The sequence below is a fragment of the Rhamphochromis longiceps genome, linkage group LG9, assembly GCF_057381845.1.
Source record: "Rhamphochromis longiceps isolate RC_006_pf linkage group LG9, R_longiceps_female_GT1.1, whole genome shotgun sequence".
Classification (NCBI taxonomy): domain Eukaryota; kingdom Metazoa; phylum Chordata; class Actinopteri; order Cichliformes; family Cichlidae; genus Rhamphochromis; species Rhamphochromis longiceps.
The window spans coordinates 14306268-14333422 of record NC_140565.1 but is presented as its reverse complement, the minus strand read 5'-3'; the positions used below and the strand labels follow the sequence as shown (position 1 = coordinate 14333422).

Genomic DNA, 27155 nt, shown 5'->3' with positions numbered 1-27155 from the left:
GGTGTAAATCATGATTTTATAGATATTTCTCACTGGTGAGTTGAGAACATTTTAACTTGTTCTGCTTTCATGTCAACTAGATCTGTGTTACATGATTTTGATTTAACTTCCTGCTCTGGTTGTTTCAGACAAACAACCAAGTTGATCTTTGCACCGATGATTAATTTACTTTCTATTATCAGAAAATTTGTACACATAGTTTATAATTTCAAATGTATCAGAGCAAATACAGCTCAGTTTTAAATATGTTTTTTTTTTTTTTTTGAAAATATTTTTATTGAAAAAAGAAAACAGTACTTGCAGTTACCGAAATACAATCAACCTTTCTTAATTTTCCTAAGTAAATTAACATATATATATATATGAAAAAAACAACAAAAAAAACAAAAAAACAAAACACAACGCCCCCCCCCCCCCCCCCCCCCCCAGTCCCACACAGATCAACACAACCATCAAACATATTAGAGGAATATAACAGTAACAAAAGTAGATTTAAACAGGCAATACCTCTAGACTAGCAAAATAAGAGATAAAGGGTTGCCACTTGTGAAAAAATTTGGCTGTGCAACCTCTCAACGTATATTTAATTTTTTCAAGTTTTAAAAAAAACATGACATCTTTAAGCCACCGGGAAATAGTAGGATACTTAGCAGACTTCCAATGCAACAATATTAGACGTCTCGCTAATAGGGATGTGAAGGCTATAATATCCCTTTGTGTGGAATCAAGTGTAAGTGAGCGAGCAGGAATCCCAAACACAGCAATCAGAGGACAAGGATGAAGAGTTACCCCAAGAACAGTTGACATAATAGCAAAATACCTTGTCCAGAAACCTTGTAGCTCAGGGCACAGAAAAAACATGTGGCTAAGGTGACAAGGAGAACCATGGCATTTATCACATTTATTTTCCACTTCTGGATACAATTCAGAAAGTCTAGACTTAGAGAAATGCACCCTGTGTATGACCTTAAATTGAATAAGTCCAAGACGAGCACAGGAGGTGGAAGATCGTATCCTCGTTATAGCCCGTTCCCAAGACTCCTCATGTATTCGAAATCCCAGTTCTTCTTCCCATGTACGCTTAAGCTTAACATTAGAGTGGTTACTAAAAGACAGAATAGCATCATAGAGTTTCGAAATGGTTCCTCTGTGATGAGGAACAAATGATAACGTAGTTTCCCACTGCTGTTCTGGAGGTAAAGAGGGGAAATTTGGGAAACACTTTGCAACAAAATTTCGAATTTGAAAATAGCGAAACAAATGGGTAATAGGGAGATTATAACGAGAAGACAAGTTGGGAAAACTATCGAAAACACCATCCACATATAAATGTTTGAACTGTTTTATACCCTTGTCACACCACACTGAAAATGTCGAGTCCAAAAGTGAAGGGGGAAACAAATGGTTTTCGCTTAGAGGACCCGAGGAAGACGGCATTACAAAATTAAAGTGACGTCTAAACTGAAACCAGATTTTGAGTGTGTTAAGAACCACCTGATTATCAGTGTACAGAGAGGGTCTCACGGGTAAAGAGGAATAGAGCAAAGCCGGTAAAGAAGAGCCCTTACATGATGATAGCTCCAATTTACACCACGAGGAACCAGAAGATTTTAGCCAGTAGCAAAGTTTATGGATGTGAGCGGCCCAGTAATAGACTAAAAAATTAGGTAATGCAAGTCCTCCACTAAATCTGCATCGCTGCAGCAAAGTTTTAGAGACCCTAGGTGGCTTCCCTCCCCAAATGAAAGAACCAATAATCTTGTCCAGTGAAACAAAAAAATGTTTCGGCAAAAATAAGGGAATTGACTGAAATAAAAATAAAAATTTTGGTAAGATGTTCATTTTAACAACGTTAATCTTACCGATTAAAGAAAGGGGGAGATTACCCCATCTTTGAATATCAGATGTGACCCTAGATATAAGAGGAGACAAATTTGCTGATTTAAGGCCAGCTAGAGAGCGAGTCACGTTAATCCCTAAGTACTTAAACCCAGACGGACTGAGACGAAAGGGTAGATCGGACTGTTGAAGTTGACGTGCTGCCGTATTAACAGGAAAACACTCACTTTTCCCCAAATTCAATTTATAACCTGAAAACGAACTGAAGTTCTCCAGAATACTTAAAACAGCAGGGATGGAGCATGCGGGGTCAGTCATATATAATAACAAGTCATCCGCATACAATGATACTTTATGTGTAATTCCATTACGGATGATTCCCCTGAATACAGAAGAAGATCGCAATGTAATAGACAGAGGCTCGATGGCAATGGCAAAGAGTAAGGGAGACAAAGGGCAACCTTGACGACAACCACGACCCAGCGCAAAATAATCAGAGTAAACATCATTAGTATGAACACTGGCTTTAGGGGACGAATAAAGAAGCCGAATCCAGGAAATAAATTTATCACCAAAACCAAATTTCTCTAAAACTGCAAACAAGTACTCCCACTCCACCCTATCGAAAGCCTTTTCAGCATCTAAAGAAATCACAAGTTCAGGAAGTTCAGATAGACGCTTTGAGTAAATAACATTAAAGAGTGTACGGGTATTAAAAAACAATTGCCGTCCCTTTATAAAGCCATTCTGCTCTTCAGATATAATTCGAGGAAGCACATCCTCAAGGCGAGATGAAATTACTTTAGCCAATACCTTTGCATCGGCATTAAGCAGAGATAATGGCCTGTAGGAACCACAGGAGGTTGGGTCCTTGTCATTTTTGAGAAGGAGCGCTATGGTTGCTTGTGTGAAAGTAGGTGGTAATGAACCGGTTTCCAAGGATTCGTTAAACACAGACAAAAGCAATGGTGCCAATTTACCAATAAATGTTTTATAGAATTCAATTGGAAACCCATCCGGGCCCGGGGCTTTATTAGACTGCATAGCTGTAATAGCTTTTAATACTTCTTCAACAGATAATGGGGAGTCCAATTGCCCCGCATCATTAGCACCAATAACAGGGTTTGAAAGATTATGAAGAAATGCATTCATTTTAGCTTTATCCGTGGGAAATTCGGACCTGTACAACAAAGAGTAAAATGTTTTAAAGGTAGAATTAATTTCCAAGGGATCTGTAGTAATATTGTCATCAGAGTGTTTAATAATGGGGATCACACGCGAGGAGGCCTGACGTCGTAACTGATGTGCCAACAAGCGACTAGCCTTGTCACCATATTCGTAATATGAGCCACGACTGCGTAGTAATAAGTGCTCAGCCTCTTTGGTTGACATAAGATCAAATTCTGCTTGCAAATCAAGGCGCTGCTTCAGTAATTCTGGAGAAGGGTTCAGTGTATAACTTTGATCAAGGTTACTAATTGCAGCTATAAGTTCTTTAAGCCTGGCATTAATCTTTTTATTAGCACGGACAGAGTAAGAAATAACTTGACCTCTCAGGTAGCATTTAAGAGTCTCCCATAGCAGAGAATATGAGACAGAATCATCCTGATTGAAGGACAAGAACTCCTCAATAGAGCCTGAAATAAATTCACAAAATTCTTTATCCGCCAGAAGGAGAGAGTTAAATCTCCAAAGTGGAGGGCTACGTTTATGGGTAGAAAGATGAACATCCAATAGCAGAGGAGAATGATCAGATATTACAATACCAGAATAGTCGGAAGAATTAACACATGAATTAAGAGTTCTGTCGATGAAAAAATAATCAATCCTGGAATAAGACTGGTGGACCTGAGAGAAGAATGAAAATTTTTTGATTGAAGGGTTGCGAAATCTCCATGGATCAACAAGATCATTCTGTTTCATAAAATCTGAGAATGTTTTAGACATAGATGATTGAGTCAAATTACGAGGACTAGATCGATCCAAAATTGGATCAAAAACACAATTCAGATCACCACCAAGGATAAGCAAATGTGTATTCAGAAAGGGGATGTTACTCAGCAATCTATTAGCGAATTCAGCATCATCAAAATTCGGGGCATATACATTTACCAACAAAACCTTTTTCTGCATTAGGGTACCAGCAACAATGATGTATCTACCGTTCCTATCAGCGACAACATTGGTCAAAGTGAATTGAACTTTCTTATTAATGAGAATGGCCACTCCTCTAGCCTTCGAATTAAAATTTGAGTGAAAGACCTGACCTACCCAAGGGCAATATAACCTATAATGATCCTTAATGCGAAGATGAGTCTCCTGTAAAAATGCTATGTCAGAATTTAGACGTTTCAAGTGAGTAAAAACCTTAGATCTCTTAACAGGGTTACCCATACCTCTGATATTCCAACTAATGAATCTAAGAGGCATACCTGACCCAGCAATGCTGGGGTCTATATTTCCATTAACCATTTACAAAAAGGAAGAGGAAAAAGACCAAACCAAAATGCCAGTGGCCATGAAGAGCCGAAATGGGACAGCCCCCCCCCAACCCAACCCTGAACACAAATACACCCCCAAGTCTCCACAGAACAGAACAAAGGAGACAGCAGTGTACCCCCAAAGTAGCAAAAATGATTCACCGAAGTGACTGGACTAATTGTTGTCTAAATAAAAATAAAAGCGAGAGAGGGAAAAATAACCTCTCACCAACTTCTCTACAGCATAACAGTGTGCGCGTAACAGTAAACATGTTTTTTTTAAAAAGGGAAAAAATAAAAAGGAAACCAACCAACCAAAAAAAGATCTCACAGTACAAAATATGACTTCCTCAGAAGGAGAACTTTCCAACAAATCACCGAAAGTGCATAAAATTTAAAAAAACAAAAAACAAAAACAACATACATAAATAGATAAACAATTAAAACAAAAACAACCAAACAAAAAAATAAATAAATAAAAATTTAACAGAAACGAAAAACAACTCAGTCCTATGCAAATCAATGCAGCAAGCTTGGAGAAGATTGTGCCGGACTGGTCCGAAGTTCAAGAGTATATTATATGATCCAGTTAAAATAAATAACAATGAAAATAAAAGGAACCAGCACACCAACAGTACAATAACCAGCACAATGGCCTAAGAAAACAATGCACAGGTGGCGTTAAACCTAAGGAGACCGTGAACCCTTAGCAGCATTACAGTATCAAACTGAGGAGCTAACGAGGCTCACCCAGAAATCAAAGTTTTGACATAATCACTGGCCTCCTCTGCCGAAACAAAGTCCTTCTCGACACCCTTATATGTGATGCGGAGTCGCGCTGGATGAAGCAGGCCATACCGAACACCGTCAATGCCACGGAGTTGCTGCCTGACCGTGTTGAATGCAGCACGAGCCCGTGCCACCCTGGCGGTGTAGTCGGGGAAGACTGAGATGGTCCGATCTCCAACTTTAATCTGTCGGCGTTCTCTAGCACGTCGTAAAATGTCGACACAGTCAGTGTGGTAATGAAACCTGCATACAATGGCTCGTGGACGGTCGCCAGGCTTAGGTGCGGGTTGGAGGGTCCTGTGCGAACGATCCAAAAGCGGCTCCTTCCCCAGATCAAATGCTTCTTTTAGCAAGGAAGCTACGGCGGCAGTGGTGCACGTGTCAGGGCCCTCCGGTACTCCCACTATCCTAACATTGTTGCGCCGCGATCTGGACTCCAAATCTTCACACTTACTTTCCAGCTTGGCTACATGAGCTGTGAGACCCTTGATAGTGTTTTTCATCTCAGCTATATCATCAGAGCAGACAGTAAGTGCGTGCTCCATCTCCTTCACCGTACCTTTTAGCTCAGACATGGTAGCGTCATTTGCAGCTTTATCGATCGCCAGCTGCGTCTTCACCGCCTGCAGGTCGAACTTAATGGTAGACAAAGCATCACCCAGAGTATCCTGAAGTTCCTTTTTAAAGATGTCGGCGATATCTTTCCTCAGCGAAGCCAGCAACTCGACCTTGAGAGCCTCAATATCAGGATTAGCTTGACATGTGGGGGGCTTTGCAGGAGACGACGGCTCACTCGAGGGTGTGGTCGCGGTTTGCAAACTAGGCCTCAGTTGTGTTTGAATAGTACTGCGGGTTTTAACATTTTTTGCTGCCATTTTACGCCGGCCCGAGTAAAACTTCTCAACAAGACAATCCACAAACCAAAACAGGACTGAAAATACGGCCAAAACGCGCGAATAAATAACAATTTAATCGAAATCGGCGGGAGCTCCCAGACTCGCGTCCTACTCCATCAAAGCTCAACCGGAAGTCCAGTTTTAAATATGTTTTGCATGGAATCTGCATTATTTCAGTGAGTATTGAAACCTGATATGTATAAAAATGTTTTAAAATAAGCCAAATTAAACCAATATTACATACAAACAATGACTTACACCTCTAATTTAGATCTTTGTGATCATGTAGAGAACATTACTGAGTTTATTAGAGACGCACCCAGTTCACCCAGTGACCACTAAACATACGCTAATGTGTCTTTTAGAGTTCCTGTATCACACCCTGCTACCTCTGATTAATTATCAAGTCAATGCAGACAGTTGGCACCAGGGCCATGAGAGATAAATGAGGGTAAAGGTGTTTGTGTTAACATGTCTTAATTTGAAGTAACTGCAAAGACACAGAAGTCATATTGTTTGCAGATGATACAAAGTTATTGTGGAAGTAACATGGAACAACTTCTGAATGAACTAGAAAATCAATTTAAGAAATTGAAGACTTTTTCTATAGTCGGTTAACACTGAATCTGAGCAAAACAAAACTCATACTATTTGGAAGACGTACAAATTTTGTCATTAATAAACTGATGATAAATAACAGACTTAGAATCATAAAAAAACCCCACTTCAAATGAACCACCAAATCCACTTTTTAGCCTTTTTATTAAATACACCTAAATGTAAAGACTTGGTTGACCTCAGAACTCTACACATAATTTATAAAGAAACACACAAATCTTTGACACATGACATTTAGAACTTGGTCAGAACAAGACCTGAAAGGAATCTTTATGTTCAGCAAGCTGGTAGTAAGGACTAATGTAACATATCAAGTCTTTGACGTTGATGAATTGATGTAGTTTAAAAAGTCATGAAAGAGAACATCAGAGTTTTGGATATAACATTAAGAGATGAATTCATGAAATTGTGTTTTGTTTAATTTTGTTGTTCCAATAGTTGTAAAAAATAATGTACATGAAGAATATTATCTGCCTTGTGTTTGAGAAACTGTAAATAAAATATTAGTTTCACCCATTCAAAACTTTCTACATGTCTCCAAACCTTCTGTCAGAGACTGAATACCCAAATGTTTTAGAGACTTTAGACCTCTATCTTTCCATGTTAACTTGAGCTACAATCCTCTATATTCACAATTAAAGTATGAGACAGTCAATCTAAAGAATCTGGAGCTTCAAAATAGACCTCAAAGATTTTCCCAGGAATACCTCAAATAACAACCCTACCTCAGACTTTGAATACTTAGTTTTAAGAAACCTGAGATGATACAGTGCAAGCTCCTTGCAAGCTCCTTTGAATACAGTGGAAAGTTTCTGCCTCTGTGATTATCTCCCTTAGACTCTAAATGTTGAGGCACCTGTTCATGCAGTGTCAGTTGGAGCAGAGAGGATTGATGTGTGGCTTTTTGTTTTGGGGTTGTTGAGTTTTTGGTTCTCTTGCGTGCTTTGCTTTAGATTTGTTTCTCTTAGTTTTCTTTTATTTATAAAGATTTAAATTTCTTTCTGTCTCAGTGAGTCACTGTTTTTGGAGAAGGCGGCACACAAGTATTCAGGCTCACTCTCAGCTCCTCAGCAGCCTTTTCATTCTGTTGGGAGAAAACTCTGTAAAAAACCCAGGAGAAATAAAGACACAATGAGACAAAGTTACTTTCTTTGCTAAACGTGTACACGGGTGAGCTGCTGAGAACAACTCACATCGTGAACAGAGGCTTGGCACTTTTTATAGGAAAGACAGTGAGAACAGGATAAGAAAATAATAAACAGATAAAATAAACAACTCCATATGTGGCGCTAGTCTCGTCAGCAGAGAGCTGGGAGAAAGCTGTGAGAGATAAAACAATCTAAAACAATATGTCCCAAAACAATATGTCTTCGCTGGGAAAGTCTAAAAGGATAATTCTAAACTAATCTAACCATAGACAAAGGGCAGAGAAAAGGCATCTTTGTACATTTAAAAGAAGGTAAAGAAACATAGAATCATTTTCCACTAACATTCCCTCCTGTTTTAACTTATTTTAAATGTATACAACAATTGTCTGTGAAGGTTATTTATTAAGTATCTTTAGCAATTTTTTAATGGTCAAAATGTCAACATAGCAGAAATGTAAATCATGTGGCCTAAAGAATAAAAGAATAAAAGAATAAAAGAATTAAGGAAGACACAGTAAAAGAAAATACAAAAGTGATAATGAAGGAAAATAATAAAACTAAAACTACAAAAAATAAAAGAAAATAAAAGAATAAGAAAACCTTATGTTGTACCTGTATAAACTACTAATGTGTTAATCAGTGCATGATCACTTGACAAGTCATTTTTAATCACCACGTCATTTATTAGCAGCTATTACAAGTTCCTCTAACAGAATTTCAACGGGATGCTGTTCTTCTTGAGGCACGGCAACATAAGCAGTCATTGTAGTTGTTATCATCTTTGAAATCATTACTCTTAGACATGGCAACACACACAACACTAATATTAGCAGTGCTACCATGATGAAACCTAGAAAGACAAACGGCTTCGCTGCAGCAGCCAACCACGAGCCGCCAAATAGCCAGTCCAGCCAGCCTTGTGATGTGGCTGCTCCAGATGTGTGGTCAGCGACATATTTCTGCAGAATGGTCAAATTCTGCAAAGCTTCATAAATGTCTCCTCCAGCTTCGTATCCATCAGGGATAAACGTGCAACATGTCTCCCCGATCAGCTTACAAACTCCTCCTTGTGATGCTGTTAGCAGGTCCAGTGTCAGTCTGTTCTGCAGCACCATCGTTCTGATGGCCTTCTGTTCTCCTGCTAAGGCCGTTCCCAGGGTCTTAGTTAAGTTGATATCGGTTGATTTCCACGTGATCCCGCACCTCGGCAACTCCAATGCCGGGGATCAAGCTCTGTAAGAATTTCACTCCTCCTCCCCAGATGCGAAACTCTCCCGGCACTCCAGTGTCCACTGTAATGCCGAAAGAATTGGGTGAGGCGATGTCCACTTCACGTCTCTGTCGGCTGCTTGGGTGATGTGCAACACTTTGCATGAAGAAGACGTGATCTGATAATTGCACCAGGGCGCACAGACCCCCCCAACCTTCAGGGAGTGACAGATAAGCCTTATTGCCACATAGGAAGTACCAGTCAGCCAAAACTCTGGTTCCTCTACTGCTGGGTGCCGTCCGTGCACATCCTGTCTGGTACTGAGTCTTTGTTTGTAGTGGCATTCGGTAGCTGTAGTCGGAGCGACAGTTGAGGCTCATCAGCGTTGCGTTACTGGCACAGGTTGTGTTGGTTGAACAGGCCATACACTTCCTCTCATTCCTCGGTGGGCAGAAAGTGTATATGTATTTACATAGGTGAGTAGGCAGCTCCCCCACTGCCCGCGATCCATTGTTCATCACACATACTGGCAGTTGTGATGCGTTCAGTTTGTTCAGTAGAATTACATCAGGCAGTGGGTCTGAGACTTGGGGCCAGGTCAGTAGGTAGGTCTGTCCGGAACAGTTCACATTTGTGGGTGATGATGACCTCCAGGTTGCTTTTGCTGGGATGCTGTAGTTGGCCTTGGACCAAAGAGTACCGTAGCCTGGGTGTGTTGCCAGGCCCAACAGGCACCAACTGCGATCTTCAGGTATGCTGTATGGCCACAGGCCAGACGTCTGTGAGGATAGGGGCATATGGGTACATGCATAGCAGTCAGTTTTATTATTCAAGTGAGCTGTAGTGTTCATAAACTGCCACCAGAAGTTAGTGGCGTAGCCATGGGGAAACTTGGTGTACTTTCCTTTGTCATACAGTGTCTGCCTTTTCTTCATATAGCGTGACTTGTTGTCCCTCACGGAAGCAAAGATGAGGAGCCCGGCCAGGGTCAGGGCCGCTGCAGTTATTAGGAGCCACCACCTCATGACAACAGGACACACCCTCCTGTCGTGAGTAGACCCCCCGGCCAGAAAGGCTGTTCCCTCCACCGGGCGAGATCACAACAATTGGGCGAGCCTGTGTCGACTGAGTTTAGATGGCTTCACTTACTCGCCTGCAGTGACTCTGATGGATCCAGGATGGTCGTTCCGCAATTTTGCAAGCGGTGGGCGTGGTGAGGAGAACCTGATGTGGTCCCTCCCACCTGGGTGCGCTCCAGTTTTTTCTTTGGAGCACCTTTATCAGAACCCAGTCACCGGGCTGTAATCTGCAAGACACTGGAGAAACATCATCAGGTTGTTGATTATGTACAATGATCTCCTTGTTTTCTAACAGCTTAGACATCCATTCTGCTAATGTGTTTTCTCTGATTGATTTGTCTATTGGTTGACTGGTGATGGGCAGTGGGAACGGCCTACCATGAATGATTTCAAATGGAGTTAGTTTATGGGAGCCTTGCGTTAAGCGCATCCACATTTTCACTAAACCCAAACATTCAGGCCACGGCCTTCCTGTTTCTGCCATGCATTTACTGAGCCTTTGTTTTATAGCGCCGTTAGTTCTCTCTACAAGGCCTGCGCTCTGAGGGTGATAAGCACAGTGATGTTTTATGTTGAAACCGAGTGCTTCAGAGACCTTAGTGATGACATCATTTACAAAATGAGTGCCGTTGTCTGATCTTATCAAAGCTGGGATGCCATATGTGGGTATGAAGTGATTGCACAGGCACTTTGCTACTGAAATTGCATCTGCCTTTTTCACTGGATAGTTTTCCGGCCATTTTGAGAACACATCTATAACCACTAGGGCGTATTTCGACCCTTGACATTCGCTTAGCTCAATAAAATCCATATGAATTGTGTGAAAAGGGTGAGGTTTTTGACACGTCATGCACGTTCTGACAAATTGTTTTGCTGAAGTTTCAAAATTTACAGTGTAGAAATGAGAGTTGACAATACAGGTCATTCCCCCCGATGACAAATGCGTACAGCCATGAGTCACTAATGCCGCCATCTTGTGGAGAGATTTTGGCAACACTGGCTTGCCATAACACATCATTAATTCGTTTGTCAGAACTGCACCGTGTTTTAGCCATTTTGTCTGTTCGGCTGTGCTTGCTGCTTTTTGTTCATTTTGCAACACATCCAGTGGAATCTGATGTGTGTTAACTGCCATCAATGTGATGTTTGTCATTTGTGCCGCCTGTTTTGCTGCTCTGTCAGCAAAGTTGTTGCCTGTAGTAATGAGTCAGTAGGCGTTGTAAGAGGTTGGCATACTGAACCGGTTTTCCGGTTGATGTAATCATTCCTCTGTTTTGCCAAATTTTTTGCAAAATGATGCACAGCAGAGAAAACATACTGGCTGTCTGTATGTATATTTATTAGTTTGTCTTTGTGTATTTCACATGCGCGAATCACAGCTATCAGCTCAGCGCTCTGTGCAGAATATGAAGAAGAAAGTGGTTTTGCTTCTATTATCCTACTATCTGTGGTTACTGCGTAACCTACACAATTTCGGCCTGTGCTGTAAGGTCAAATGCTGTTCTCCTAGCTTCCACACTTGCTGATCATAAGGTGGATCTGGGCCTGGAGTTTGTTTAAATCTCAGAATGTTGTGATACTCGGTTGGTTTCTGGAAAGTGGATGTGGCGGGTGTGTGTTGATGGACCACATCGTGTAGTGCTTTTAGCTCTGGTGGGGTGTCATTTAGCATGCACTCAGCAGTTAATTGTTGTACAGTTGTGTGGCCTGCAGCTGACTGTACAACTAATTTGTCCTTTGAAAACTGTAAGTTCGTAAGTGGCTGCCTCAAAACTGTTTTGCATTATTTCTCTGTGGCCTACTCCTACAATCTCGTGTGAAGTGACTTTCCTCTCCACGGTTCTAGCAGGCATTGTCTCTATTTTATCTGCTGTCTCTGCGTGGCTGTCTACAGCCTTGGTGTCTGTGACCTTGCTTGCCTCTCTGTTCCTGATAGCCACCTGCAAATGAGTCTCTTAGTCTATTGTCAACACGTCAGCCTTATTTTTAAGTTATAGAATGCTTCTTCTTTTTTCTCTTCTCTATAGATGCAACACTACATTTTCACTTAAGGCATTTTTAGATAATTTCTAGTTTTTCAAACAATTCATGCATCTCACACATTTCAAACTTTGAAGTTAGGGTTGTTTCCCATTTATACACATATATATATATATATTTAAACTTTGCATTGCTCACAGCTCATAGCTCACAGCTCTAAACCTAGGCATTTTTCAATCATATGCCTAATCACTATGTGTCATTGTGATTCTCAAGTATTGTCACAAGTTCGTTTAAATTCGTTTCCAAAACCAACAAAATAATCAAACAAAAACAAAAAACATACACGTGTCAGGACACAAAAGAAAAAAAGAAAAAAATGCTGCCACCCGAACAAGGCAGAAGTCTGCACATGTTGGCTTTTAATAGCATGCAGCTTCTGCTCTAAAAGAAACAAATAAATAAAAATAAAAGAAAATGTGTAACATGCTCATCAGCTTAGCAGTGTCTACATATTTAATTCAGCTTCTCAATCCTGTAGTTTTAGCTGTTGTCTACAGGGTTTTGCTTATTGGTTGTTATTATAGGCGTGCTCTATATCTCAGCAATGTGTCATTCTAGGATGATAGGTTTCAAGCTGGTCAAGTGCCTCTATGCACTTCATTAGTTTAGTTATTCTCTGTATTGTCTTCATCTCATATGTCATTACACTGAGTTTCAGCAAACCTTAAGCTTGATGCAGACTACTGTTTAACAATTATCCACCTCACATCATAACCGACTAAGGTGCCTCTTCATATTAATATTATGTCATTGTTAATATTATCCTCTTTGTCTTATATAACAGCAATAGCATATTATAATGTTTTATTAGTGTGTACCATTATACTACTACTGAGCCAATTTGTTAGTTAGGATCATCTTATTCAGCAAACAGATAATTTAGAATTCATCCAATCTGCGGTCACATTTGTTCTCTCTGTTGCATGGCGGACCAGGCAGTTCTATTATATTATTTATATTTTATTTTGTATCCATCAAGGGCTTCAGATGACCTGCAGTATCATCCTTTTCCCAAGGTGGAGACAGTTACCTTTTCACACACTGTCCTTGGCTGAACAGTGACACAGCCTTAATATATTTTATTTATGTTATTAAAATATTTTCGTGTGAATTATTTGCTTTATATTCATTTTATACACTGTGGGCATGGTCATCATGCCAACTGTGTTTCATTGTTAATATCACTTTACAGGTTGTTATCCTTGCTATTATTAATTTCAAATACTCTAAAGATAATTTCTACTGTAATTTTCCCTTTGTTTATCTTTATTTCGTACTTTTTATATTTATATCTACTCAGTGGGGTCTGTTTTCAACCCTTTTAAACTACCTCAAACTACTGTGATCTCTAGTTTTCACTTAATAAGGGATTATTATGTTCTTCCTGATATGGGTGTTGCTGCAGATGCGGCTGCAGGAATGAGTGTTGGTTTACTAAAAGGATTGTGGGCACTGCACAGTGTCTCGTCTTCTGGTTTTACTAAACTGGCAGTTGAGTTCTATTCTTCTGACTGTTTATATTTTGTTTTCTTAAATTTCTCAATTTACAGACATTGTTTTGTCCGGCGCCTGGACTTTTCTTTTCTCACCACTGCTCGTCAGCAGGAGTGAGTTTTAATTTCACTTGCTTGATTACCCATCTTATTTGTGTATTTACTTATTTTTGTTTAAGTAATGTATACGCGATACAGCTGCTATCACCTTCGCTGGTATTAGAGACGAGAGTGGTTGCTCACACGCCCTTCGACTTTCGGACTAGTTCCGAAAGCGGTGTGAACTTTACGAGACGGAACTTGACCGTTCTCTCAACTCACCAGCACGTCAGTGAATAGCAGTAAAAGAAAAACACAGTAGGAGCAGCTCAGTCTCTTATTGGACCGTGAAAATTCAGCTTGCTCCGTAAATTAAAACAATATACACACACATTCACATTCACAGCTTCGACGCGCGCGCGACCGGAACCCTTATGATAAGGGGAGCTCCCAGAGCTACTTACTCCCTAGACCCAGTCTAGACCCAGCTGGGGGAGCTACCCAGAGCTCCAAAGCTACCAGTCGACGAGCTCCCAGAGCTACCAGTCGACGAGCTATGCTACCAATCGACGAGCTTCCAAAGCTACCAGTCGACGAGCTACTTCCGCTATTTTAAATTCCCTGAATTTAAAATACGTTTTTACGCAAGATTGTGTCAGTGTGTCTGTATCTACCTGGTCAGTGTCGCCGGATCTGGTCCACCTCGATCGGGCCCCACCACCGTGGGTCGCTTTCTAAGACGTTGGCCAGGACCCGAATGTAACGCTCCTGGACTTTTATCACACACCTAGTGTGTGAGCTGTCGACAGTCATTCAACGTGGACTGGTCACGGAGATGGGACACGATGGAGGTGCTCCGGCTCGAAGGACCAAGAAATGTTGGGAGAAAACTCTGTAAAAAACCCAGGAGAAATAAAGACACAATGAGACAAAGTTACTTTCTTTGCTAAACGTGTACACGGGTGAGCTGCTGAGAACAACTCACATTGTGAACAGAGGCTTGGCACTTTTTATAGGAAAGACAGTGAGAACAGGATAAGAAAATAATAAACAGATAAAATAAACAACTCCATATGTGGCGCTAGTCTCGTCAGCAGAGAGCTGGGAGAAAGCTGTGAGAGATAAAACAATCTAAAACAATATGTCCCAAAACAATATGTCTTCGCTGGGAAAGTCTAAAAGGATAATTCTAAACTAATCTAACCATAGACAAAGGGCAGAGAAAAGGCATCTTTGTACATTTAAAAGAAGGTAAAGAAACATAGAATCATTTTCCACTAACACATTCTGAAGTTGCTGAAATTTGCCAAAAAAATCCATCTATGGAAGAATCTCTACATGGAGCATGGCATCAAGGATGGAGAGGATTAAAGTCAGCAGACATGGATCCAGACACGGAGGTAGGCCCTTACTGTTAAATGATTGAAATGACATTAGAAGCTTCATTTACTGGTGGATATGCACAATAAGCTGCCCTGTTGTTAACTGAAAGGATTTGGTATGCATGGCCTGTTTGGGGCTGTTTGTCTGCATGAGGATTCTTTGCTGCTGATTGCTGAGAGTTGAATGTGCGTGGTTGTACTGAAATCTTGACACTGCTTTCTCCCACCACAGTTGAACAGGGAGTCCAGTTTGAAGAAACTGGTTTTGTCACGGTCCGGGGCAGCGGCCGTGTGGAGAGTGGAAGGAGGACTCAAAACGGAGCACTCATTCAGGTGTGAGGGTGATTTATTGATAATATCAAATATAAAGTGGGGATGGTAAAACAGAACTAAGGATGAACTAACTGGGAGAAACTACACAAAGAAATAGCAAACCTGAGCATGAAGGGAGAACAGCAGGGAGAGCACGCAGGGGATTACACCAGGGGCCCGTTCTTCGTACGTCGCTTACTACATCCAAGATCAAATCATCGCGCTAACCGTGAGCTCGCTAATCCGGTTCCCCGAACACACCTGCTGTTGACTATTAGTACAGCTGGACGCAGTAATGTGACATCACTGGGTGTCATAAAAGGGGCTACGCATCGATAGTAGAAACATTGATCGGCAACCCTCTGATTGGTCGGCGAAAATGTCGAAGGAGCGCGCTCGGCTCGGTATTTTTCGGCAGCAGAGCAAGAACTCCTGAGTGAGGGATTTCAGGAGTTTCAGAGTTTAATCAGAACACAAGGGAACACTGCAAAGGCTGCAAAAGCAAGGAGAGAGGGCTGGCAGAAAGTTGCTGACAAATTAAACTCGTAAGTAATTTAATAATAACAATAATAATGGAGTGGATTGATATAGCGCTTTTCAAGGCACCCAAAGCGCTTTACAATGCCACTATTCATTCACTCTCACATTCACACACTGGTGGAGGCAGCTACAGTTGTAGCCACAGCTGCCCTGGGGCAGACTGACAGAAGCCAGGCTGCCATATCGCGCCATCGGCCCCTCTGGCCAACACCAGTAGGCGGTAGGGTAGATTTATTATATTACACTATATTATCCAATATTATATTACATTATATTATAATATGTTATATTTTATCCTCTTTCACATTAGAGCCACGACAGGACCCACTAGAACATGGGAACAGGTAAAAGTGAAATATAAGAATATCCTACAGAATGGTAATATTTATCACTTATATTGCTTTTAGTCTCTTGGAAAGAGACCCTGGAATAATCTGTTTGTTCATAACAGCAACCAAGAAAAGGGCAGAGGAAAAAAAGACAGGTGGTGGTCCTGCACCCCCTCGTCAACAAGTTGGTTAAGTGAATAATACCCTCACGGGAAAATCGATATCTCTCTATGAGCACACTGTCGCGCTGAGCTAAAGGATCCTGTCTATCCCGCAATATACGCTGAATTCTGAGGACTCTCCTTATCAATCTTGCACCTTCCGCAATGGGTGGCTCGCGTATACGGACAGGACATGGCTGCGACAGACTTCCCAAATCCACCTTCGCTTTTATAGCCGTGGTCTCTCATCTTGATTACACGAAGTAATTTACAATTACTACTCTGAAATATGAATTACATCTGTAATAATCACATACATGTAATAGAATGTTAATAGTACATTTCCCTTTTTTAGGAAATGACCTGTGTGAAATCAATAAATGGATCAGGTGCTGCATTGTCTTTAGTTACATTGATGTTATTTATTTATGGTGAAACAGTGGTGGAATATCGCTGTTGCTTTCGTATGATGACGCGGACATACCTGCGTGGCCGCGATCTAATCCTGTTTACATAAAGTAAACCTGCTCCCGAGCAGGTTTACGCTTACGGCTCTGTTGCTATGACAGCAAGTCCCGGATGAGCTTCGGGGAACCGACTGATCCAGGATCACGCGAAATCGTCAACAATCTAATCCGGCTAACCTACTTAGCGAGGTACGAAGAACGGGCCCCAGGTATGAACACAGACGACGCGACGAGGAGCAGAGGAAATCACACTATAAGTACACAAAGAGACACTGGGAAATCACACACAGGTGGGGGAAACAGCTGGACCTGATTAACCTGACGAGACAGGGGAACACTAACACCAGGGACCAACAGAGGGAGCACAAACCCAGAACCCAGTGTCTAAAATCCCAAACACAAACCATCCCAAAACAGCCATGAATAAAAATGAAAGTAATAACAATAAAGAACATAAACATAAAGTCACTGAGTCATGGTCGCAGGACCATGACAGGTTTAAGCTATTAGGAAGCATGAAGCAGATGGTTGGGTGTAGAGCATCTGTTCAAATCTTTTTGGCACATTTCAACATCAGTCTGGTATGGATCAGGCCACATGAAGATCTTGCACATTGCACTCACTCTGACCTCAGTTAAAAAGGCCCTCAGCAGTCACTGGTTTGGTCAAGAATGTGTTGAGATTGACCAACAGGTCTTTAAAAGAGAGCTTCAGCTCTCCCTGCAAGGACCTGGTAGAAATTCTTAAAGCATTACACTGATGTCTCTTTCCATTGATGATTTTTTTTTGTGATTTTTGTTGTTAGCACATCTAACTATGTGAAGAACAAAGTATTAAGAATATTTTAATAATTTACATTTGGGATGTCATCTTTTTGTGTTCCCTTCATTTTTGTTATTTATTTTATTTTATTTTATTTTTGAACAGTCTATATTCACATTGGTTTTTTGGGGGGGTTGTTTTCTTAAAGCCTACTTTCTTTGTCAATTTCTTTCTTTCAGTCCACAGCATCTCACAAGTAAGGCACACACCCACATCAAGAGCTGCTCTACAGTCACAGACTCTGGTCAGGAGAAGAGATTTTCCAGTGCCTACTCTCCTGGGTTCAGTGGGTGAAGTTGAACAGGTACATCCTAATGCAGTTTATGAACACATGACTGGTTATCATGTCTTCAACTCTCACTGAGCCTGACATCAATGTGGTTGTTGATGGTGCAAAACAGGATGGTTTAAACAGATGCTTCGAATCCTCAGCGACAAACCACCTGCTCCAGCAGAGATGCTTAAACCAGTTTTGCGTTCCAGTCTGTGAAGCTGCAAAAATGGCAGACTGGAAGACTCTGGTGGCTTTCATCAATTTGAATCTCTCAGAATCTCAACAGGTATGTACTCAGCATTGTTGCCCAGTGAGCAATGTTCAAGTGAAATCTGGTGGCAAATTGTAGGAATGCAGCCAACGTGCAGAGTGTTTGTGTGATGCTATTCTGTATAAGAGTGAGCAATTTAGCCATTATTTAATTACTGTTTTGGTATAATTTTCTGTTCTAAAGTGACTTGTCCCAAAGCATAACAGTAAATATGCTGGCCCATGTGGACCATATAGTTATAATCATTCCTTTTTTCAGTTGAAGACTTGTTGTCAGAACTGAAGGAGGAAGTTTAGGAAAACCAGCACATGATGCAGATAAATTTCAGCACTGTGGCTCGACAGGAGCAGGTCCTGTCTTACCTGAACACCTTTGTCAGTGATGGTGAAGGCCACTTCCTCCCTTGTGTTGGTGTAGCTGAAGCTGTAGAAGTTAAATATTGCACAGTACTGTGTCAATATTTTCTACTATTGTTTGGTGCAGTTTATCCATCTAGATTATTTTGGTATGGACAACCCACTTTTGTAGTTTTCTCTGAGCTCCGTGTCTCTGAAAAGTAATGTTTCCATCCTAAAGAAATCCAGACTGTGTTACAGATCTACTGACCTTGTAGGAATTCTTTTCTTTCCTCTGAACTACATCTGCTAACCATATCAGTGTCCTGGAGGAAGCACGTAAAGGCTTTGAATAAGAAGCTTGACTTCATGCTTCTTTGTAGTTGGCAGGTGTAGACACTGCACCAGATTTCTGAGTTTTAACAAATTTATGCATTTCAACAATACTTTCGACTGACTTCAGCTGTTGTTAGAATGTATTTAATATTAATTTCTAGTATCATCTGATGTTTGCTGGAGCCACAGCTGTAAAAGCTGCTGGTCATGATATCGGTTTGGTTAGCCGGTGAGAGGGAAACATGAAGATGAAACCAGGAGATGTCCTTACTGAATCACCAGAGCTGAACAGGTGATGGAGAAACAGGTTTACCTTTTAGGTTACATGAATGAGTTGAACAGAAGTTCTGAACTGTTTCTGAGAGACAAATAACACCAGCTGACTGCTGGTAACTGTGCAGGGGCGGGTCTAGCAAAGTTTTGCGAGGGGGGCCAGGTAAGGCATTAACAGGGAAAGGGGGGCACAAAGAAATACTTATTCTCATTTAAAATGTCTAGCTTTTAAAAAAAATAATTATCTGAATCTTACAACAAACGATTGATGGATTGATGCATATATACATCAGAAAAGTGCACATCACTGTCACAACAGCGTTTGTTTTCATTCAAAGGCTTTATGATTTTTTTTTCCTATAATGGTGGGCTGGTCGATTTATTTATTTATTTATTTTATTTTATTTTATTAATTTTTTTGTCCCAGTCCAGCTGCGTATGCAGTTCATCTGCAGTCTGGTGTTACCTACATCTTCCTATTCGGAAGGCAGAATTTTCGAGTTCTGAGTACAATTCAAAGCACCATAACTGCAGTTTTCGTGTTGGATGTAAAAAGCGCACATGACACTGTGACATAGGCTAGAATCATGGCAGCGGTCAACGGCGGTCCAGGCGTGGGATTTCTCTCGTGTAAATATACAGATTATTTTTATCCTTTCTATTGGTAGGTGGCACGGTGCACTTGTGGCAAGTAAGCAAGCTAGAAGACTGCCAATCTTGCTTGGTATCCAGTTACGGAAGCAACACATTAACAAGAGAATTCTGAGTAAAACCAAAAATTACTTTTCCTAGTAACTAGTTACTTTGAAAGTAACGAGTAACTTGAAGTAACTGAGTTACTTTTGATAGAAGTAACTAGTAATGTAACTAAGTTAATAATTTAAAGTAACTTACCCAACACTGGTCAAGAAACATGAAAGGAACATTTAAATTGGCCGTCAGATAAAATTTACATTAAACCTGATATGCTGCCAGTCCCAGCTAGTTTCCATGTTAGAAAAATACAGTTGACGCAGAAGTCCTTTAAATTTCTCTGAAAACCACCAGCATGTGGTTTCACAATCAGACCTCCACGCATCATATTTCTGCCATGTTGTTTTTGAAACCAGTATGGCAAAAATCCTCATCTTGAGGCTCCAGAATGACAATTGACCAATAAATGGGGGCTGTAACAGTAGCTACAACCAACTTTATGCTGTCTAGGCTAGAACCTGATACTATCATCTCAATCATCGTTATTAGAAAGCATCATTTAGAACATCTGGTAACAAATTTATCTTTTTAACCACCAATGTCTCAAGAACAGAAAGTGTAATCTCCCAGATAATGACCTGTTTGTAGGATTGGGTGGCAGGTTCTCCATTTCTTTATACCAGTGATATCAAAGTGAGGCTGCAAGAGGTCATTTATACATTTGTAATCAGCTGTGTGAGATGGTAGACTGGTATCACCTGCATATTAACTCACCTCCACATTTACTGTGGGAAATGGCCACTGATGTGTGAGTGGGTTTGTTTCACAACTGCTGTGAGCCAGTGGCTGTGATTGGGCTGGTTTCATTGAAGGCAGGTGTATTTGATTGCACTCTAGTCTAGTCTACTTGTACTCCAGACTACAAGTACTGCTGTCTAAGGACCTTTGGAAAAAAAGTGTCTGGACCTCTTTAGGTTGCTTGAAGACGTTTCACCTCTTATCCGAGAAGCTTCTTCAGTTCTAGGGTAAAATGGTGGAGAGTTCCAGATTTTAATCACTTAGGATTGTCCCCCCAAAAAGGGACAAAGGACCCCCTAATGATCCTACCTAATCACACGAGTCAAGGTGTGAAAGCGGGTGTGGGTCACAATCAGCCAGGGTTTCGGGTGAGCTCATTGTGAAACCTGGCCCCACCCTATCATGTGATTTCCTGAGGTCAGATGGCCCAGGATGCGAGTGGGCGTTAAGAGGCGTCTGGGAAGGGATCTCAAAACTGGATTATAGATGGCAGACAGTTGGTGTCGTAAACCACTGCCTCTGTTCAAAGATGGTCGCTCACAGTGGACAGAGATGGCTTATTTCACTCCTCTTTCAAACCATCTGTCTTCTCTGTCCAAAATGTGAACATTGGCATCCTTGAAAGAGTGACCTTTGTCCTTTAGATGCAGATGGACTGCTGAGTCTTGTCCTGTGGAGGTGGCTATTCTATGTTGTGCCATGCGCTTGTGAAGTGGCTGTTTGGTCTCTCCAATGTAGAGGTCTGGGCATTCCTCTCTGCACTGTACAGCATACACCACATTTTTAAGTTTGTGTTTTGGAGTTTTGTCTTTAGGGTGAACCAGTTTTTGTCTGTGTGTTGCTGGGTCTGAAGTACACTGGGATGTCGTGGGTGGAGAAGACTCTCCTGAGTTTCTCTGATACATAGGGGATGACAATGTTGTTGCGTTTGCCTTTCTTATCCTAGCCGGTGTCTGATCTTCTTTTATGTGCTTCTTAGCTGACTTTATAAACGCCCAATTAGGATAACCGCATATTTTGAGTGCTTCCTTTACATGTGTGTCCTCCTTCTTCCCTTTAGGCTTAGAGGGAACATGTTCTGCCTGGTGGTGTAGGCTCCTAATTACTGTATTTTCACAACCATAAGACTAGAAGGCGCAGTCTCAGTTATGTGTGCCATTACTGTATTTAACACTCACATAAGGCGCACCTGATTATAGGGCGCATATGCATATTTAAAAATGGAGCAAGAGCAAAACTGAGTTTGGTATTCACAGTTTACCAGTAATCGTCATCAATCAAAAAAATCGAAGTCCTCATCCTCTGTTTCTGAATGGAACAGCTGCGCTAAATCTCCATCAAACATGCCAGGTTAACTTTCTTCACTGTCAGAGTCACTTTCCGTGCCGTGCAGTTCCTCGGAAATGATGCTGGCTTTTGCGAAAGCTCCAACAACAGTGCCAGCAAACATGTTAGCCCAAGCATCTACAATCCTTTCGCAAATTGTGGCGTAACTCACCCGGCACTGCCTTCCACTCTTAGTGAAACTGTGGTCTCCACCGGTCATCCATCGCTCTCACGCCACTCGCAGCCTTACTTTGAACGGCCGATTCACACCGATGTCCAGCGGTTGGAGTTCCTTTGTCAGGCCTCCCGGAATGACAGCAAGCTCACAGTTCATTTGCTTCACTTGTTTTTTCACATCGGTTGTGAGATGGGCACGCAGAGTCACAGATCAACAGTGATGGTAATGCGTGGAAAAAACCACCTGGTCTCCTTACATACACCTCCCTCAGCCACTCTTTCATCGTTTCCTCATCCATCCAGCCCTTTTCATTTGCGTTAATGATGACTTCTTCTGGAAACTTGTCTTTAGGCAAAGTCTTTCTCTTAAAAATCACCATAAGCGGCAGTTTCTGTCCATTAGCATGGCAGCCAAGCACAACAGTAAAAGAAGACTTTTCGTGCCCCGTTGTGCGTATCGCTACCGTGCTGGTCCCCTTCTTCTCCACAGTGTGACTCACCGGGATGTCGAAAGTGACCAGCACCTCGTCCATGTTAGTGATGTGGCTGGGCTGGATGTTTTTGTCGCCGATGTGTTTGCTGCAGTAGGAGCGGAAGATGGCCAGCTTTTCATTATAATCCGCTGGAAGTTGCTGCGCTACCGTAGTCCTGGTCCGGATGGAAAAATAGCAGTTTCATGAAACGAAAGCACCAAGGCGGACCTCCTTGGAAATGTTCAATTTTCATTTCTTCTGCTAGCGCTACTGCTTTTAGTCGAATGGTGACCGTCGAAACGCTTCTCCCACTCGTTCTTTGCTCGATGATACACTGCTCGAGTCTTTCCTCCAACTCGGGCCACCTCGCCTTATGTCAGCGGAAACTCAGCTGCGTCTTCTTGACCTGTCGGAGCTCGTTTTCCAGCTTCCTCCACTTGCAAACCATCGATTCATTAATCTTAAATTCTCTCGCGGCTGCTCGATTTCCATGTTCCTCTGCGTAGCTGATGGCCTTCAGTTTGAACTGTGCTTCATAAGCGTGTCTCTTTTCTATTTTCAGAGTTGTTAAAACAACGATGTTCTGCATAACGCACTTACCTGTTCTTTTATATACAGTCAACGACCACACTTCCCCCTTTAGCGTTCTCATGGTGTTCTCTACTACGTCCTCTTTACAACAACACACACAGGGCGCACTGCACTATAGGGCGCGCTGCACTTTTTGAAGAAAATCTAAGACTTTTATGTGCGTCTTTTGGTCGGGAAAATACGGTACTCAAAGTTTGTGTTCCAGAGGGTGATGGGAGACAAAGTGGAGGTACTGGTCCGTGTGTGTGGGCTTCTGGTAAACTTAATTGTTGAGGTTTCCATTAACTTCAATGTGCACAGCGCAGTCCGGGAAAGGCAAACAGTTATCCTTTGTGTCTTTCCTGGTGAACTTGATATTTTTATCCACGGTGTTAAGATTATGGGGGGGTGTCCTGTTTTGTCCACAATGTCTTTCTTGTCCTTACACTCTCCCCTCAAAAAGTTAATGGCGTCCCGACATTCTACCAATATCAGTCCTTATGTGGCAACTATACATTGCTTGTAGGAGGCTACATCCCTTTAGGAGTCAGAGTTCAGCATCACTGCTAGCCACAGTGAAACACATGACATGTATCTCCCCTTCATGTCATATGTCGCAGCAGGTGTTATTGTGCACGATAACAGTCCACTGCTTTTCCATCCATATCACGGGTATCTGCATCTTTACTGAGTAAGGTGCTCTCACCTGGACATAACCTCGCTACATAACATGGGTGCCATTCTCATAACAAGTCATTACACTAACTCTTCTTTATGGCTTATAAAGCAGAATTAACATTTCTATTCTTCTAATAAAGCATTAATGAAAGCCTGAAAATGTAACTGTTATAACTGCTTTACTGCAATATGTAACATATGACTGTGTCTGAGGTACTTATTCAAGTGCTAATGTTGGTTGTCCTAACTTGTGGTAAGTAAACATTAGCTTTTGTTTTCTCATTCTGAAAGGATACTTTTTCACACTGACAGGTGACTGGTCAGTGTCCTCTTGGTCACTGCACTCCATCTCAAGCTGGTGCGTCTGCTCTTTGTCTTTATTGTTCTCTTGTGCCTCTGTATCCTCGTCATGCTGGTCGTGTTGGTGTTCTATATTGTCCACGCCCGGATTCTGTTCTTTGCAGTCCTCCTGGTGTTCCATGTCATTGTCATCACAGAGATCCTCCCTACTGACTGCTCCAGTCTCTGCATTGAACTCTGATGCTTCTGTCCACCAGGACTGTCTACCACGTTCCCCTTGTTCTGTTGACAGTCCTCTGATTGCTCTCCATTCATCTTCATCCTCCGAACTGTGCTCTTGCTCATGCCACTCATGTCTGTCCTTGTTGTTTTTCTGTTTTTGCTTTCCCAGTTCTGCATGTGACTTGACTTTTTCGACTGGCAAGAAGTCACACGGCAGCAGGAGGTTCCTGTGGACGACTCTGACACGTCCCTTGCCATTCTCTGGCTTAATTTCATATACTGGGCTCCCCTTATGTTTCCTTTGTGTCACCTGAAACACCTGGTCCTCCCAGAAGGATCTCAGTTTCCCTGGTCCTCCCTTCTCACCAAAATTCCGGACCAGTACTCTGCACCCTGGGTACAGCTCTGCGCCATGTGTTTTTCTGTCATAGAGCACTTTCCCCCGTCGACTCTCCTTACAGGCTGTCGCTGAGGCCAGTTTGTAAGCGTCCTGCATGCGAATCTTCCACTTCTCAGCATAGTCTTGATGAGAAGGGCTTTGGTCATTAGCTGTGAGAGCAAAAATCATATCAATGGGGAGTCTGAGGTTTCTCCCAAACAAGAGGAAATAAGGTGCATATCCAGTAGCCTCACTGCGCGTACAGTTGTACGCATGGACCACCTTTGTCAGGGATGCCTTCCAGTCTGCTTTTGCTCCCTCTGGAAGGTTCCGAAGCATGGCCAGCAGTGTCTTATTGAACCTTTCTACCTGACCATTTCCTTGGGAGTGGTATGGTGTGGTTCTGGATCCCTTGACTCCACTGTATCCCTCCAGCTTGGCAAAGAGTTTGTTTTCGAACTCTCTTCCCTGGTCATGATGGAGCCGTGTGGGAAAACCAAACTTCAACACAACAAGTCTCCAAATATTTTTTCTGCCGCTGTTTTGGCACTTTTATCTCTGCAGGGATAAGCCTGAGCAAATCGTGTAAAGTGGTCCATGACCACGAGGATATACTCATACCCTCCCTTACATTTCTCCAAATGTAGAAAATCAATGGAGACCAGCTCAAACGGGTACGTTGTAGTGATATTGATCAGTGGGGCTCTGGTGGGCTTGTGGGGACGCTTGTTTTTTAGACAGCTACACACCTGTGTTATGTAGTGCTCCACGTCCTTCTGCATGTGAGGCCAGTAAAAGCGATCCCGAATGAGGGCCAAAACTCTCTCCACCCCCAAGTGACCCATGACTTCATGTAGTTCTTTATAAATGAGCGAATGGAACTTCTTAGGCAGGAGTAGCTGTGTTCGGCTGAGTGTTTTCCTGTACAGTAAACCATCCTTATCAAGGTGCAGTTTCTGTTTTTCCCTTGCCAGGGCAGCGATCTCCTTGTTGCCTGCCTGTTTTCTGCCTTTTGGCCACCGATTAGAGATGACATACTTCAGGACTTCCCCGATCACAGGATCCTCTTTTTGTACATCTCTTAAGTTTGCCTTAGGGATTTCCAGACCTGACATCCCTACCTCCTCACTTTGCTCTGCTACCACAGTTGAGATGTTTAACGGGCAGAGCCAGGGTTCACTTCCCTGCAGCTGAACAGCCAGAGCCTGAGTCACGCTGTTTAGGACCTCAGGTGTCACTGCTTCTGTACACGTTTGTATGTAGTGTTCCATATCCAAGGGCATTCGTGAGAGACCATCTGCATCCCTGTTAGCTCTACCAGGTCGATACTTGATGGAGAACTGGAAGTCAGCGAGTTCAGCCACCCATCTGTGTGTGGTTGCATTCAGTTTTGCCTTTGTCAGCACATATGTGAGGGGGTTATTGTCAGTGTAGACAATAAAGGGTGGTGGATAGTAGAGATAATCTCTAAACCTCTCACATATGGCCCACTTCAGGGCAAGAAATTCCAGCTTCCCTGAATGGAGGTGGTAGTTCTTCTCTGGGGCAGTAAGGGTCCTAGACCCATATGCAATAACCACTAGCTTCCCATTTTGTCTTTGGTAAAGCACAGCTCCAAGTCCCTCCTGTGATGCATCACAGTGTAAGATGAATGGTTGCTCGAAGTCAGGATAACCTAAAACGGGGGGCTGAATGAGGAAGTTGACGAGCTGACAGACCACCTGATGATGCTCAGCTGACCATGCCACTGGGTGAGAGGATGGTAGCTGACCCCCTTGATTCTTTGTCTTTTTGTTGTGTTTTGACTTCCTGTCTCTCCCTTCCCCTGGCTTTTCTGAGGAGAGCAGGTCATAGAGTGGCTTTGCAATGCACGAAAAGTTAGGAATATAGTTGCGATAGTATGAGATGAATCCCAACAGCTTCCTCACTTCCCCAATGGTGGTGGGGTTCCTTTGTTTTAAGGCTTGGACAGGCGCAATGTCAGCGGGGTCCATGGTGTGACCATCTTGAGTTACCAACCTCCCCAGGAATCTCACCTGATTTTTGAACAGTTCACATTTCCTGGGTGTTAATTTCACTCCATGGCTCTGATAATGCTGCAGGACCTGCTTTAGATCATTTAAGTGGTCCTCAAATGTTTTTGAATGAACAAGGTTGTCATCCAAGTAAGGCAGACATGTGTCGTCCCGCAGCCCTGCAAGGCATTCTTCCATCGACCTCTGAAACTCTGCCGGTGCAGACGACAGCCCAAAAGGGATTCTTACCCATTCATACAATCCCCAGGGTGTGATGAATGCTGTGAGAGGGCAACTTGACTCTTCCAGGAAGCCCTGGTGATAAGTCTTCCCTTGGTCTAAGGCCGAGAACCAGGAGCTTCCTTTCAATGTGTTGAGCATATCCTGT

The 27155-nt window shown here is 42.3% G+C and overlaps 1 long non-coding RNA gene and 1 pseudogene across 1 annotated transcript in view; one reads left to right on the top strand and one right to left on the bottom strand.

Moving 5' to 3' along the window:
- Positions 1-8447: 8447 nt before the first annotated feature.
- Positions 8448-9655, bottom strand: LOC146662021 (syncytin-2-like; annotated as a pseudogene).
- Positions 9656-17825: 8170 nt separating this feature from the next.
- Positions 17826-27155, top strand: part of LOC146662014 (uncharacterized) — a 122984-nt gene continuing 113654 nt past the window's right edge. The window contains exons 1-2 of the long non-coding RNA XR_014913294.1: positions 17826-17951; positions 18131-18207. This is a non-coding gene — a long non-coding RNA (uncharacterized LOC146662014). The remainder of the gene's footprint in view (positions 17952-18130; positions 18208-27155) is intronic.